Source organism: Serinus canaria, chromosome 5 (genome assembly GCF_022539315.1).
Source record: "Serinus canaria isolate serCan28SL12 chromosome 5, serCan2020, whole genome shotgun sequence".
NCBI classification, from domain to species: domain Eukaryota; kingdom Metazoa; phylum Chordata; class Aves; order Passeriformes; family Fringillidae; genus Serinus; species Serinus canaria.
The window spans coordinates 58,810,231-58,823,667 of record NC_066319.1 but is presented as its reverse complement, the minus strand read 5'-3'; the positions used below and the strand labels follow the sequence as shown (position 1 = coordinate 58,823,667).

The window sequence follows — 13,437 nt, the reverse complement described above, 5'->3', positions numbered from 1 at the left end:
TTAGGGAGAAAGTGAGTTTAGGAGTGTCATCATTTCAACCAAAAAATGGGTTTTTTTTCTTACTGCATACCTGAATATGCTGAAACAATACTTGTTTGCTCCTTGGAGCATCTGGACTGGCACCTTTGCTCATTTCCACTCTTGTGAGTGTCCATGCAGAATTTGGGAAGCTGTGCTACAGCCTGGGCTTAATCTCAGGAGCTCAAGTAACAAAACAGGAGTGATAACACAGCCGTGGGCCCTTGAGGAACCTGAGTACCTGCCCTGGGTTTGCTGTGCACCTCTACAGGTGTCACCTGAGCCAGGTAGGTTACAACCACAATGGGTTTCCTTAAAGTGCTGCAGTAGGTTACAACCACAATGGGTTTCCTTAAAGTGCTGCACAGACACCTTCCACTGACAGTATTTAGGTCACCACAAGGGCCTCAGTGTGTTTGAATAATGCCAAGATTTTAAAGTGTTGCAATATCACTTAAGCTAATACACTCAAATCAGGTGTTTTCCAGCCAAATTCCTGATTGCAACTGATTTTATTGTGCTAAGAGAAATAAATATATTACCATTTCAGAGAAATAAACAAGGGATGTGAATTTCTAAAGTCATTATCCTGGGCACATATTAGGCATGCCTGAAAGGTTAAACTCCTTGTTCTCATACAGACCTGATGATTTTATGATAAAATCCCACTTTAGCCATTGAGCTTTGAGAACCAATTTGAATTTCTTTATTTCTTGGCAATATAACTGTCATCGTCCCATACATTTTGTACTGAGGAGATCATTATGTGGCAATCTGCTAACTTGCTTTTTCTGCTCTTCATTCCTTCACATGGAATATTGTTCTTTGTGAAGGTGATTCTCCTCACCCTTGCACAAATCAAGTGCAATATGAAGTGTGTAGGGAAATGTATCTCCAAATTTAGCCCTGAAATAATTACATTTTCTGATCATGTTTTTGGTGAAAGAATGGAGTTATAAAGCTGTACCCCACAGCCACTTTCCTGCAGTCAAAGAAAATCCTCTGTAGGCAAAATAAGACACTGCAGAGGGCACAGGTTGCCAAATTCAATTGATAACCTCTCCATCAGGTATTGAACAGCAGCAAATTCATTATGATGCATTGGCTGCTGTTCCCACTTCTGCTCAGGCTTTTCACCTGAAGTGGCTGCTAGTTTAAAAACCAGAACAAATTCTAGGAGCTGAAAACAAGTGAAATTCCTGCCTTTGAGCAGCTAGGGAACACAGTTCAGCCTCTTGCTCTGTTCTGTGTGGTTTATTTTGCTCTGCAGCCCATTTGTACCAGGAATGAGAAGAAGCCACCCCCCAGTGCCTCAGCCTGTCACCTCCTGGGAGGAGGGCATGGTCCAAGCAGGTAGAGAGAGGTTTGGACTCTCACCTGGATGAGCCTGGACAATGTCTTCCCTTTCTTGGGTATTTCTCCACCACCCAATTCACCCAGTACAACAAATAACATCAAATACAATCTTGACACCCACAGTGTTAAACAGAAATTGTTATTGCTCTAATCCTTCAAAGAGCTCTGACAGACTCCTAAAGCCCAACATGGGCCTGGGATCCTGAGCTGATGGAAACACCTCCACTGGCTATGCAAAGTTGTTGAGTTTGCTGAGGTCCCCAGATAAGGTAAGAGATTAGAATTTGAGTCTATGTTCTTAGAAGGCTGAGATATGATATGATATGATTAATTATATACTAAAACTATACTAGAGAATAGAGAAGGATATAGACAGAAGGCTTAACAAGAATGAATAATAAAAATTCATGACTGACTCTTCAGAGTCCAATACAGCTGATGGTGATTGATCATTCAGTTAAAAAAATTCATGTTTGGATAAACAATCTCCAGACTACATTTTAGAGTAGCAAACACAGGAGAAGCTGAAGCTTCTCAGCTTCCCAGGAGAAAATCGTGGGTAAAGAGGATTTTTCAGAAAATATAAAAATGACACAAAGTGATGTAATACAGCTCTCATTTAATGTTTCCTGCTCCCTGTTCTCTGTTCCCAGGTGGGTGTTTCCACTTGCCCTTGGGAAGTGTCTCTCTCTGGACTATAAATAGAAGGACAAGGTACCTGACTCTGGAGATTCTGTTGCACTCTGGCAGCTGATACCCAAAAGCTGGATGTTGTAGCACATTTATAAGCTCCCAGCTTTCACAAAAATGCAAACTAGCAATGTCAGCATGCAAAGTGCACTTGGGAACACAGCCTGAGTGGTTTTATCTCAGCATATCTGTACATCCTCTGTTATTTACGGGGTGTTTACACCAAATGTTCCCTGCTGCTACAGATTTCACTCACAAACCTGCTCCAGCACTGCAGGTGAAAGCATCCTCAGCTGGCTCCTTTATTCAAAGCCCAAGGCCATGTTCTTAAGGATATCACACTTCTTTCCAAACAGACTCAACCCTTCTTAGTTTTCTTCCAGAGGCAAAGAGGGGAGTGGGAATTAACCCCAGAAGAAATGCTGGATTCAACCGTAAGCCAAACATAAGCTGAGTTGAGACCAAATTTTATTTTGTTTCTAGAGACTTTGAGTGGGTTGCTTTGGGGAAATTGTATTTTTTATCCCCTTGAGCAAAAGCAGATGAAGAAACCACTTCTCAGCAGCAGGAAGCAGGTTTCTGAGTTAGGCCAAGACCATTACATTTTCCTCTGAAAAGAGCATCTTTTTTCCTACTTGCACAGTAATTCCAGTTTGTTTGTTTGTTTGTTTTTAATTTTGGCTGAAAACCTGTATCTTTTTTTGTCATGTGTCTTCTTTGTGTCTCCATTGCCCAGGGGCAGAACACCTCCTGTGGAAGCTGGATGGAACTGCTGGAGTTGTGTTTCATGGTTAAAATTAATACAGCCTGTAAGGGACAGTTTCTTCTCTTGGTTTAGGGAGTACAACACAAGCTGTGATGAATATGACTGCTAATCAAGATGGAAACCAGAAAAGAGCTGTAAGGACTTGGTTAATTCTCTTTGCTCTGACAGAGTTAAACTTCTCCAGGTCTCTGATAAGATAGGACTGGTTTTCTTTATCTATTTTTTTTTTAATGTTCAAGGCTACTGAAATGCAGAAGGGCCAGATGGCCATTTAAACTAAACAATGTGCAAAATCTTTCTTATATTATCACTAACTACCCCGAGGGGGTGGGAGGAGAAAGGTTGTTTAATCATTAGAAGTCACTTAGCAGCAAATGGCAGTTCACTGTCTTTATCAATTTACAACAAAAGATTGGGGCATATCTTTGTGAGGCCTTTTCTAATATGACAGGGCACATATTTCATTCCCCTTTGAGTCACCTGGGGATATCTTGCATCTCACTGCATGTCACCCAACTGTGGGGCTGTGCTAGTAAATAGGGCTTTTTTCCATGCGCATTTGGTCCTATACCAAAAGACAGAATTTTTCCCTGGAACACAGGAAACTACTCTGTCAGCAGCAGCTAAATCCCGTTGTTGTTCTGTGGTTTGTTACTGTTCAGAGGAGAAAGTACTGGAGGGGTGACAACAGTAGGGTCTGTTTTCTGTCCTGTCCTCATCTAATATTTGACCTTCAGCAACTCATCTTACCTCTGTCTTCCCTCCCACCCTCCATTTGTATTTTGTGGCTGTAGTGAACAGGAGCTCCAGAGATTTTGGGAGATTCATCTCAGCCATCTGAGGCACCATGTAAATGTGATCCTAGGCCTTGGCTAATTAGCTCTGCCCCTGGTCAGGGCTGTCATGGTACAGCACTGTGCTGACACACTTACACTGCTTTTTAGCAGTGCTGACACACTTAGGCTGCTTTTTAGCTTGAGAACAGTCTCAAGGATCTCCTCTCAGTAGTGTAATCAGAGAGTAAATAGTGCTGCCCTCCAGCAGGTCAGGGAATCATAGAGTAAGAGAATATCCTGAATGGAAAAGCACCCACAAGGTCCATCCAGTCCAGCTCCTGGCCCTGCACAGACACCCCAACAATCCCACCCTGTGCCTGAGAGCGTGTTCCAAACACTCCTGGAGCTCTGGCAGCCTTGAAGCTGTGACCATCCCTGGGGAGCCTGGGTAGTGCCCAGCACCCTCTGGGGGAAGAACCTTTTCCTGATGTCCAAACAAAACGTCCTCTGAACAGCTTCCTGCTGTTCCCTGGGGTGGAAAGAAACCAGACCTTTTCAGTTTGCTGCCTGCTTCCATCATCTAACTGGAAACGACCTGCCTAAATCTTTTAAGGAGAGGGGAAGCTCCTTCTTGTAGAAACCCTTTTAGGTTCAAACTACCATCTGATGCCACCACTTAATTCCCCTTTTCCCAATGCCTTCTCTTTGTGTTTCTCTTTCTTGTCAATACCTTTGGTTTCAGAGGATTTCTCCAGTGGCCTTCTCCTCTCTGCAGGCTGAGTTCTTGAGGACTGCACAGAGAAGATGGCTGGGGTGACACTTGCATGACAAATCACTGCTGTGGATACATCTACAGCAGGAACAACAGCTCTTGTTTGCCAAGGACAGATGACAGCAAAGGGTATTTAGTGATTGTGCTGGGGAAGAAACATTGGCAAAACAAGCTGGCAAGGCTGGCACCACGCTGGTGGGGTTCCAGTAGGGAGGGACACTCCCAGTGACCTCCCTGCAGCTCTACTGGGATGGACTGCCCAGGGAGATGGTGGAGTCACCATCCCTAGAGGTGTTTGAGGAAAAACTAGACGTGGCACTCAGTGCCATGATCTGGTCGACAGGGTGGTGTTCCGTCATGGGTTGGACTCGATGATCTCAGAGGTCGTTTCCAGCCTAATTGATTCTGTGATACTTCTGGCCCTGCATTCGGGAGTTCGGTAGGTTTCAAAGCCAGGAGCTTTTTCGAACACTTTTTGGCCTCCTATACAAGACCTTTTAGCCAGACTAAATTCACTGATAAGTTACCGGTGTCCCTGCAGCAGGCTGGGAAATGGCACCCCCGTGGCTTCCAGTGCCACGTTGGTCGCTAAACCTCGTCGGTGAGCTGCAAGCCCGGCACACCGGGGAGAGCGGGCAACCACGGGGTCGCCAGCGCCGGGGGCTGCCTTGGAACCCGCTGGCCTCGAACAGGCACTTCCAAGGAGCGATGAGCCCGGGAAGCGCCCCGAGCCGAGCCCCCGGTGCCTGGCGCGGCGGGGCGGCCGGTGCCTGGCGCGGCGCGGGGGCGGCTCCGCGTCCCTCCCCGGCGGCTCCGCGTCCCGCCCCGCTCCGCCCCGGATTGGCGCGGCCGCCCGGCTCCTCCCGCCGCCGCCGGGCGCAGGGGGGATCCGGCCGAGCCGAGCCGAGCCGAGCCTGGCGGCTCCGCCACGGCCCGTCCTCCGGCCCCGCTCCCGGTAGGCTCCCGCGGGCGCGGCACGGGTGGGTGGGCGCTGGGTTCGGCGCGGTGCGGGCAGGTGGGCGGCGAGCGGCGAGCGGGGCCCGTCCGCAGCGCCCGCGCTCCGCCGGCCATGGCGGCTGCGGGGCCGCCGAGGGGCCGCTGCCGCCCGCAGGACGGGGCCGCGCCGAGGGCACCGCACTCTACCCGCGCTCCGCTTGGTTTTATTTTACCCTCTCGCTTTATTCTGTCCGCGGTGCTCCCCCAACGCCCCGTTCCCGGCCTCCCCGCGGGTTTTGTAGTGCTCCTCTGGCGGCGCTGGCAGCGTTGCCGCGGCTCTCCCGGCCCGGCGGCTCGGGCAGCTGGAGCCTGGGAGCGGTGCCGTGTCCCCCGCAGCGCCCGCTCACCGTGCGGGGCGCGGAGCATCCCCGTTCCCCGCGGTTGCGTAACGCGCCTGTCCCACGCGTGGCCGGCTGGACCGAGCCCCCCTGTTTTCTGCAGGTCAGTTTTTTCGCGGATCTTCTTTTAAAAGCAACCCCGTCCCAAACCGCGCGTTTTCCCCCCAAATTTTGATCTCCTGAGTTGCGGTCACTTCCTGGTGGTGTTTTTTTCTGCACGGCTTCCCCGTGGTTCATACATCGATCAGCCGCCCTTCAGAAGAGAGGGGTTGTGAACTCGCTAAACATAAACAGTGATCCGAAAAGAGCTTTAATGGTTATTAGATATTGTGATAATTCTTGAATGACGCCTTCACGTGGGGATGGCGTAAGAACCTAAGGAAAGGTTAAAAGTACAATTGCAGTGGAAGTGATTTCTTCTCGGAATTACTTCCTCCAAGGCCTTACTCGAAACAATAAGCGTAGCTTTTAATTTCTTCAGTAAACCGAGATTATTGACTTGTGCCATGCGGCTCCCAGTTGGAAAAATCTGCTTGGATCAGCCGGACAAGTGGGTCTAAGGCTCGTCCTGCGAGGTGCTTTCATACAACGCCCAGCAGCCGCGTGTGTCTCTGCTCTGTTTTTAAATAACCGGCTTGGATGGGGCTGCAGAGCTCATCCCCAGCAGCCCGGAGCGTGTTGCGGGCTGTAAAACCCGCCTGCGAGGCCGTGTAAGTACTCCAGGGCTGGCCCTGCCCTGCTGGGCGCTGTCCTGGCCGTGCCACAGCGCTCGGTATCCAGTTTTGGTGGCTGGAGATATCCAGGGGAGTTGGGGAACAGGCGAACGTGCGGCGCAGGCTCCAGCCGAGAGTCTTAATGAGTGTTTGCGTAGTGCTTCGTGTTTTCTCGGATGAAAGGTTTTACATAATTGGCCATTATAATTGTCTGTCACCCCTAGAGAAGAGCCAAAAAAAAAAAAAACAACCTTAAAAACATGCGTGGAGGTAGGTAGTTGTCTTAAAAGTCCAAAGTCTTAATGCCTGTAGGTTGTGAATGCTGTTACTTCTGGGTGTGGAGACAGGAAAATGACTGAGTGAAAAAAAAAAAAAAAATCCTGTCCTCCTTTTGAGCCATTTGATCAGCATCATTGGGACAAATGACATCCTGCTTGCATTTGAGCTGCTTGTTCTTCTGTGCCCAAAAGAATTCCTAATGTGACTCTGGTTCTACCGGTGTTAATGTTTTTGTTATTTTTTTTTTCTCTTGAAATCTTAACTGGAAGCCTTTTACAGTGTTTTGATTCCTTTTTAATAAATGGCTAATCCCTTGCTGCAGGGGATGGGAGTGTTTTGAACGCAACATTTTTGGGTCCTGAGGGGAGGGGGAAGGGAGCGCCTTGTGTTGCTTTCCAGCAGCCACCCGCCTTCCCCCAGCCTGAGTGAAAGGGCCTTATTGACTGATTTTGAAGGTAACCTGCCCAATTCTCCTCTTACATGCTAAAACCCATAAATTTGCTGTAGCACAGAGCCTTTGAGGGGAAGAAATGGAATGTCAAGGAGCCTGGGCTTCATCACGAGCAGCCTGGTAACAAAGGCACTGTCTGTTAATTGCATCGTGCTTATCAAAATCTCCCCTCCTAATGACAGAGTAACAATTTAATAGGTGTAAAAAGTTGTGGGATTTGATTTAATACCACTGTCTTAAAATCATCCTGCATGCTCAGTATGACTAAGTTGTCGCTTTCATATTTAATTGGAGAGCGACCAGAGGAGAAAGCTGGGGATGTTTCACTTGCACTAAATGCTCTTTAAAATCTTTTCCCCGTTTGGAGAAGGATTGTGGAGAATTGTGAGTGGCTTGTTGAGTGCTAAGCTGCAGCTGAGTGACTTAGAGGTTATAAAACATCTTTCTGTGTCTCTTAAATTTGGAAGCTCATCTTGAAGCTTGTGCTGTGGGAGTTTATCACAGGCTGGTCTGCAGCTCCAGGAAGGACTGTGGTTTTAGGGTGAGGAGGTGCCAGGTTAGGTTTGGGTGATGTGAAGGTGAGAGCTGTGTAGTGGATGCAGACCCTGCCTGGGTAATAACACTCCCTGAGGTTCCAGGTGTCAACACCCTCATCACGATGGGTTATTTTCACTTCTCGGTGCCCTGTAGCATAACCCAACCAGCAGTTTGGTATAATCCTCACACACACAGAGGTTGTTGTATTCCCAGCAGCTAGGGCATATTTCAATATTCCTGTTGTAGGTTTGGTACCAGGTATCAGAGAAGAGAGGAGCTTTTCTTGGGTCTGATGGTTGAACCTATAAGGAAAGCACAGGACTGATCCTAAACCTATCATTAAAGATAGCATAGCCTGGGAAGCATCTCTCTTGCCCTTGTCTGCTGGGATTTTTTGTCTCTTGTGGATTATTTGGTTAGTGGATTTATCACTGGGTGTTTCAATCCATAGATTTGAGCTTTTGAAGGAAATTCTGGTTTAGTGAAAGTTGTGGGTTAGAGATCCTCTTCTGTAAGCTCTGCAGGAAGGAGGGCACAGGAATGCTGCTTTGGTATGTGTGGCTGCTCCATTTTTATTTGTACCATATTTTACTGGCTTGTTTTCTAAGCTATTTTGATTCAATTAACTTATTAAACTTAGAGTCTATTAAAGTCACTGTGACAGTATTTCTTTAATGTAAGAGTGTTGTCCCGTTTTTTCAAATGTCCTTTTTTCACCCCTAAAAGATGAAATGTACTAATTGTCCATAGTTCAGATTCTGCCTGTAGTTGTGGGATTTGTGTTTGGAATTCACATTATAGTTGTGGATTTAGTGTTTATTCCCCAAATAACTTTTTTTTTTGTCTTTGTTGTGGAAGGGGAATATCTGCTATATCACTTGCTAATCCTGCTGTTGCAGTTTTATGCCTAGAGCATAACTGGAGCTGTGTTTACCACTGTAGGCATGACTGTTGGTTTATTTAACTACTTTGTGTATCAATCACAGCAGGACTGTCTGGTGTAGGTACAGGATGAGCATCAGAGGTACCGTGACCTGGCTGCCCAAATTTGGGTGTCTGCAGCATCATTGCAATGGGTGTCAGGGAGAGATGGATTAAATATAGCTCAGGTGTGTCCCAACATGTTGCAGCTGCTCCTCCTGTTGCAGTACAGGGCTAATAGGAATGTTTACATAGATCACCTTCCTACACATCCCAGGTTTAACCACCTCTTTAGGAGCAAGTTGCTGCTGGGCAGCCACGACTGCTTCAAGCTGTTTGGAGAGTAGAAATAAACTACAGAGGGACGCATAAATGGCTGTTAATAAAGTGTCAGCTTTTAAAAAAAAAATTAGAAATGGCTGACTGGTATCTTGGGGAGCAGAAAATAGTGCTGGTTCTTTTTTTTTCCTGTGTGATTAAAAAATAATCCTGCTTTAGAAGCTGCTCTGTCTGCAGTTCACAGCAAAGTGATGGCATTTGGGTAGCAGGGAGGCAGAATCCTGCCAGTTAAAATCTTGCTGTCCTAATGTGCCATTCCATGCAGTGCTTGGAAGCTGATATACAGTGTTCTTCTGCCTTGCAGCAAAACAACTAATGATTAAAAATTCAGCAGATGCTGTGGTTCACTTAACTACTTGTTCTTGCATCATTCAGGTCATATCACACAATTAATGTTGCTAATGTTCGATCTAGTTTTTTATTTTTCCTCTAAGAATGGAAATTATCTGAACTACCATGGGATTTACAGAACTGTTTTGGCAGGAATTGGGCTATGCAAAGTAAGTTATCCAGGACTCTTTTTGCTCTTCCCCTAACTTGGAGGATCTTCTTTTGATTTCAGAAATATTATTTGTTCGTGCCAGACAGGGCTGTAATTTCTGCAGCTTTTCTGACTTTAAAAATCAAAGTGTTTTCTTTAGATTGCTTTGAGATAAATGAGACTCCCTACATGAGAAAGAAGAGGGGGAGAGCATGATAGGTGTAAGTGCTTGCTTTCTTACTTAAACTCAGTGTTTCATTTGGCCACAGAAGTATTTTTGTAAGAGAATTCTCATTTTGTTACGGGCAGGGTTTCTGCTGCTTTCAGTACATCCACTTTTAACTTGCACAATTTTGGTTAATAGTATTCAATCCAGGGTGTCACTTACTTGACTTTGAAATTAGCATTAAATTTTACCTTCCCCTCCCTATGTTCCTTTAATTATGTAAGTTTTGGGTTCTTTTTGTAACACAGATTCTAGAAATCTTTTCTAGGCTGCCTGAAAGTAATATTCATGTAGGAAGAGACTTGTAGTTTGTTTTTACTTCTTTTACCAGTTTTCTGCTTGGAAGCTGGTGTTTAGGAAGAAGCTTATTCCCTTTCTTTGTGATCAGTGCAGTAGCTTGGTTTTGGTTGCTCTCCCTGCACTTTCTCAAGACTCTCCTGCTGCTGCTGGGTGGTGCCCCGTAAACTGGATGGATGTGTTGATATGAGCCTTCATGGCCTGTGCTGTTCTAAGAAAGATAAAATGCAGCCTGAAATTAAAATTGCTGGGTCTTTCAGTGTCTTTGAGAGGAACTTGCTGTGGTGGGGCAGCTCTGGGCTCCAGAGCTGGAGAAATTAAATTGAGAATATAGAACACAGGTGGAGTGTTTTGGTCAAGGGCACACATGAGGTTCAGCCCTTGCTGGAGAGCTGCAGGGCTGGGGGGAAGGTTGTGTCTTTTCAAGTGTGAAACGAGGGGCAAATCCTTCCTAGGAATGGAAAAGGTGAATTTGTATCCCAGAGTATATGATGGGTATGCCTGTGAACCAGGTTTTGGAGAAGGAATGGGCAAACCCAGGAGCCTTTGCTGACACATGTTGTTTGGACTTGCAGTTTGGGTGACTTTTTGTGATCTGTCAATTAGCACATCAAGAGGATGGATTTTCAGTCAAGGAAGACATTTTTCTTTGGAAAAACCTGTTTGGACTATTAACTCTAAATGTACTTTGAGAGAACTTGTCTCAACCAAGTTGTCAGCAATCAGTTTGATAAATGACATCTTAAATATGTCAACCTTCCCCCAGCCTCTTCAGTGTCCTGCTCAGAATGATGGAAAAGGAGGATTCAGGCTGACTTTTTTCCAAGAATGCATATATCCAATGTGCTGTACTTCCAGAATTGATATTCAGGATAATATGTTTAATCTTCAACTGCAAAAAAATAGCTTCACACATAGCTAATTCCATCTGCTGGAGGAATAAGAGCGAGGCTAACTTCATCACTTATTTGGGACCTGCTTTTTGCTGTGCTAATTACTATGTATGAACTTTGGAAATTTGCATAATTTTTTGGCAAACCTAAGCGGCAGCCATTTAATTTAGAATTTTTATTAACTTTAAACATCCCTAGCAACTCCTAAGCTACTTCTGGTTCATTTTGTGGTTTTGGTGTTTTACAGGGTTTGATTTTGAAAGCTTCAGTAGCTTCTTTTGTTTTTTCCTTGTAATGACTTTATATAAGCAACAGCAGCTTGCTGCCATTTCCAATAACTTTCAGCCTGAATTGTGCCACAAAGTTCCTTCTGTCATTCAGATAAAAAAGTGTTGAAGTTAAGTTCTTGTAAAAGAAATAATTCTGAAAAAGTAAAATTAGAAGGTAGGTTTTGGTTGCTCTTCTGCAGTGTGAGAAGAGCACTTGAAATATTTTAAGAGTATATGCATTTCCAAAAGTAACCTTGGGGAAATTGGGGCATGTCAAGTCTGGTCCTAATTCTGGTAAAAGCTGGTCTTATGATGTGAATTTTTAAGCTCCAAAGAGTTTGGATGTAAATACATCATTGCAGATAGCTGCTAAATGTTCTTTCTGACTCAAAGGTTGTATTTTGATACATTTTCAGCTTCCCAAGTTGTCTAGCCATGCCTTTTCCACTTGGTTTGCTTTTGTTTTTGTGACCTCCACCTTTCACTGATTTTGCTGGTTGGCAGTCAGTGGAGGTGGATAATCAGTAAAATATTGAAGCAGTTGGAATTTTATAGCAAAAAATACTGTCTGCTTTATTGGAATGCTGTCATTTGGAGTCAGCTGTTACATGCTGATTTTCTTTTGGAGGCAATAGACCGGATTAATTTTAAAATTTGAATTATTTGTGCCCACTTTCTGTCTCAGTGGCATCAGAAACTTCCTATGTTGCTCTGTGCAGTTGCACTCCTGAGTCTTTGTCCCTCTTTTCTCATCCCTCTTGCTCTGTTGACCACTTTAAAATGCAGTTTCTTCCTGGGGATGAACAGGGTTATATTGCCAGACTCTTTAATTCCTCTCTAATTGGCAGAAAGCCAAGCATAAAATCTTCTTCATAAGTCACCCTAGAGGTTTCTTTGTATGTGCTATTATTTTCTTTGCGTGCTAACATCACTGAAAATACTTTTTCTTTTTTTTTTTCCCTGCCCCCAAGTCTAGACCAGGCATAATTATGTTCGTGTGTATGTGTAGGCTTGAGTGTTGCCACGCTGCAACACCCAATTTGAAGTCCTTGGGCAGTTTAAGACCAAAATTTCTTGTAGCATCAAAGGCAGCACTATCCCCTCTGCATCTAGGGAGGTGAAGTAATTTTCTGGTGTATCTGAACTTCAAAGACAGGCTCATGGTTTGTGCCTGTGGTGTGGCTTTCTGAGATGTATCACACTGGAGGCTATATTTTAAAAAAAGAGTTTGGACCCTGGGTTCCAGCACAACTTGTGCATCAGTGATAGTGGCTAGTGTTGGACTGTGGATTAATTATGTTCATGTGCTTCCAGAGCACCCCAGTTCTCTTTTCATTTATGAAACTCTTAATTGAGGTCTTTGTTCTGAGCTCCATCTTTTATTGCAAAGTCTAAAAATCCTTCCCATCGTGAAGCCTTTGCTCTTGTGTTGGGTCTCTTCATGTTTTTGTGTCTTCAGAGCTTCTGTGCTTCCTTCCCTGACTGCTGAGGTTGAGACAAGCTCCCTGTAAATGTACATGCAGAACTGTCCCTTTTTTTCCTGCTGAAAGGAGGCTCTGGCTTTCCCATGATGTCTACTGTGATTTTTTTTTTTCCTATTCATTTCCCTTCGTGGCCTCCTGCATGTGTCCTGGTGCTGGGGACAGCACCAGAGAGAGGAGGATCCACTGCTGAGCATGAGGGCATGCAAGGCATGGTACCTTGAGACAAGTGTCAGGCACTTGGGAAGGGAATTCTAGAAGAAACCTCACCCTTAAGGAGATCTTGTTGCCTGAAAATGGATTTATACACCTCAGTTTGACTATCAGGGCACCAGAGCTTGCCAGCAGGTGTGGGACAGACTGTTAGTTCCTTGCATTTTTTTTCACTTTATTTCCTCTCTAAAGAAGGCTGACATTCTACTATTTTTTTTTTAATGAGGTAACTTTATCTTAATAAACAGATGAATGAGGTGATGCAAAGAGTGCTTGTTTTTGTGGGTGAAATCTCTGTGAATCTGCAGCTCCTTCTGAAACTGGGGCTGTGGGAGGATTACTGATAGCAATGAATCCATCTTCCATGGTGTTAAGGAAAAAAAAAAAGTCCCTGTATTTCTCCTAAAGTGCTTATGGATTTTTTTTTAGATGCAGTAGGACTGCAGATGTAGTCATATTAAAATATAAAACATCTCACTTCGAATTGGTCTCTCAGCAGAAGGGGTTGGAGACGTGACTTTGGTAGAAGTTACTGGGAATTCTCTTTTTAATGCAGCTTTGCAGCCTGTGCTGTGGATGGGAGCCCAGAGCAGTCTGAGTCATGCTTCCTCCATGGAGAGGACAT

General features: G+C 45.1%; 1 protein-coding gene across 6 annotated transcripts in view; it reads left to right on the top strand.

The window, feature by feature from the left end:
• Window positions 1–5,212: 5,212 nt before the first annotated feature.
• The window catches only part of FBXO34 (F-box protein 34), a 39,169-nt gene continuing 30,944 nt past the window's right edge, over window positions 5,213–13,437 (top strand). For 2 of the 6 annotated variants that reach the window (XM_050975853.1, XM_050975855.1), the window contains exon 1: window positions 5,229–5,333. The gene's annotated coding sequence lies outside the window, so the exon portion shown is untranslated. Of the gene's footprint in view, window positions 5,334–13,437 lie in introns of all 6 variants that reach the window. The other 4 variants (XM_030239784.2, XM_030239785.2, XM_030239786.2 and 1 more) reach the window with 3 other exon arrangements.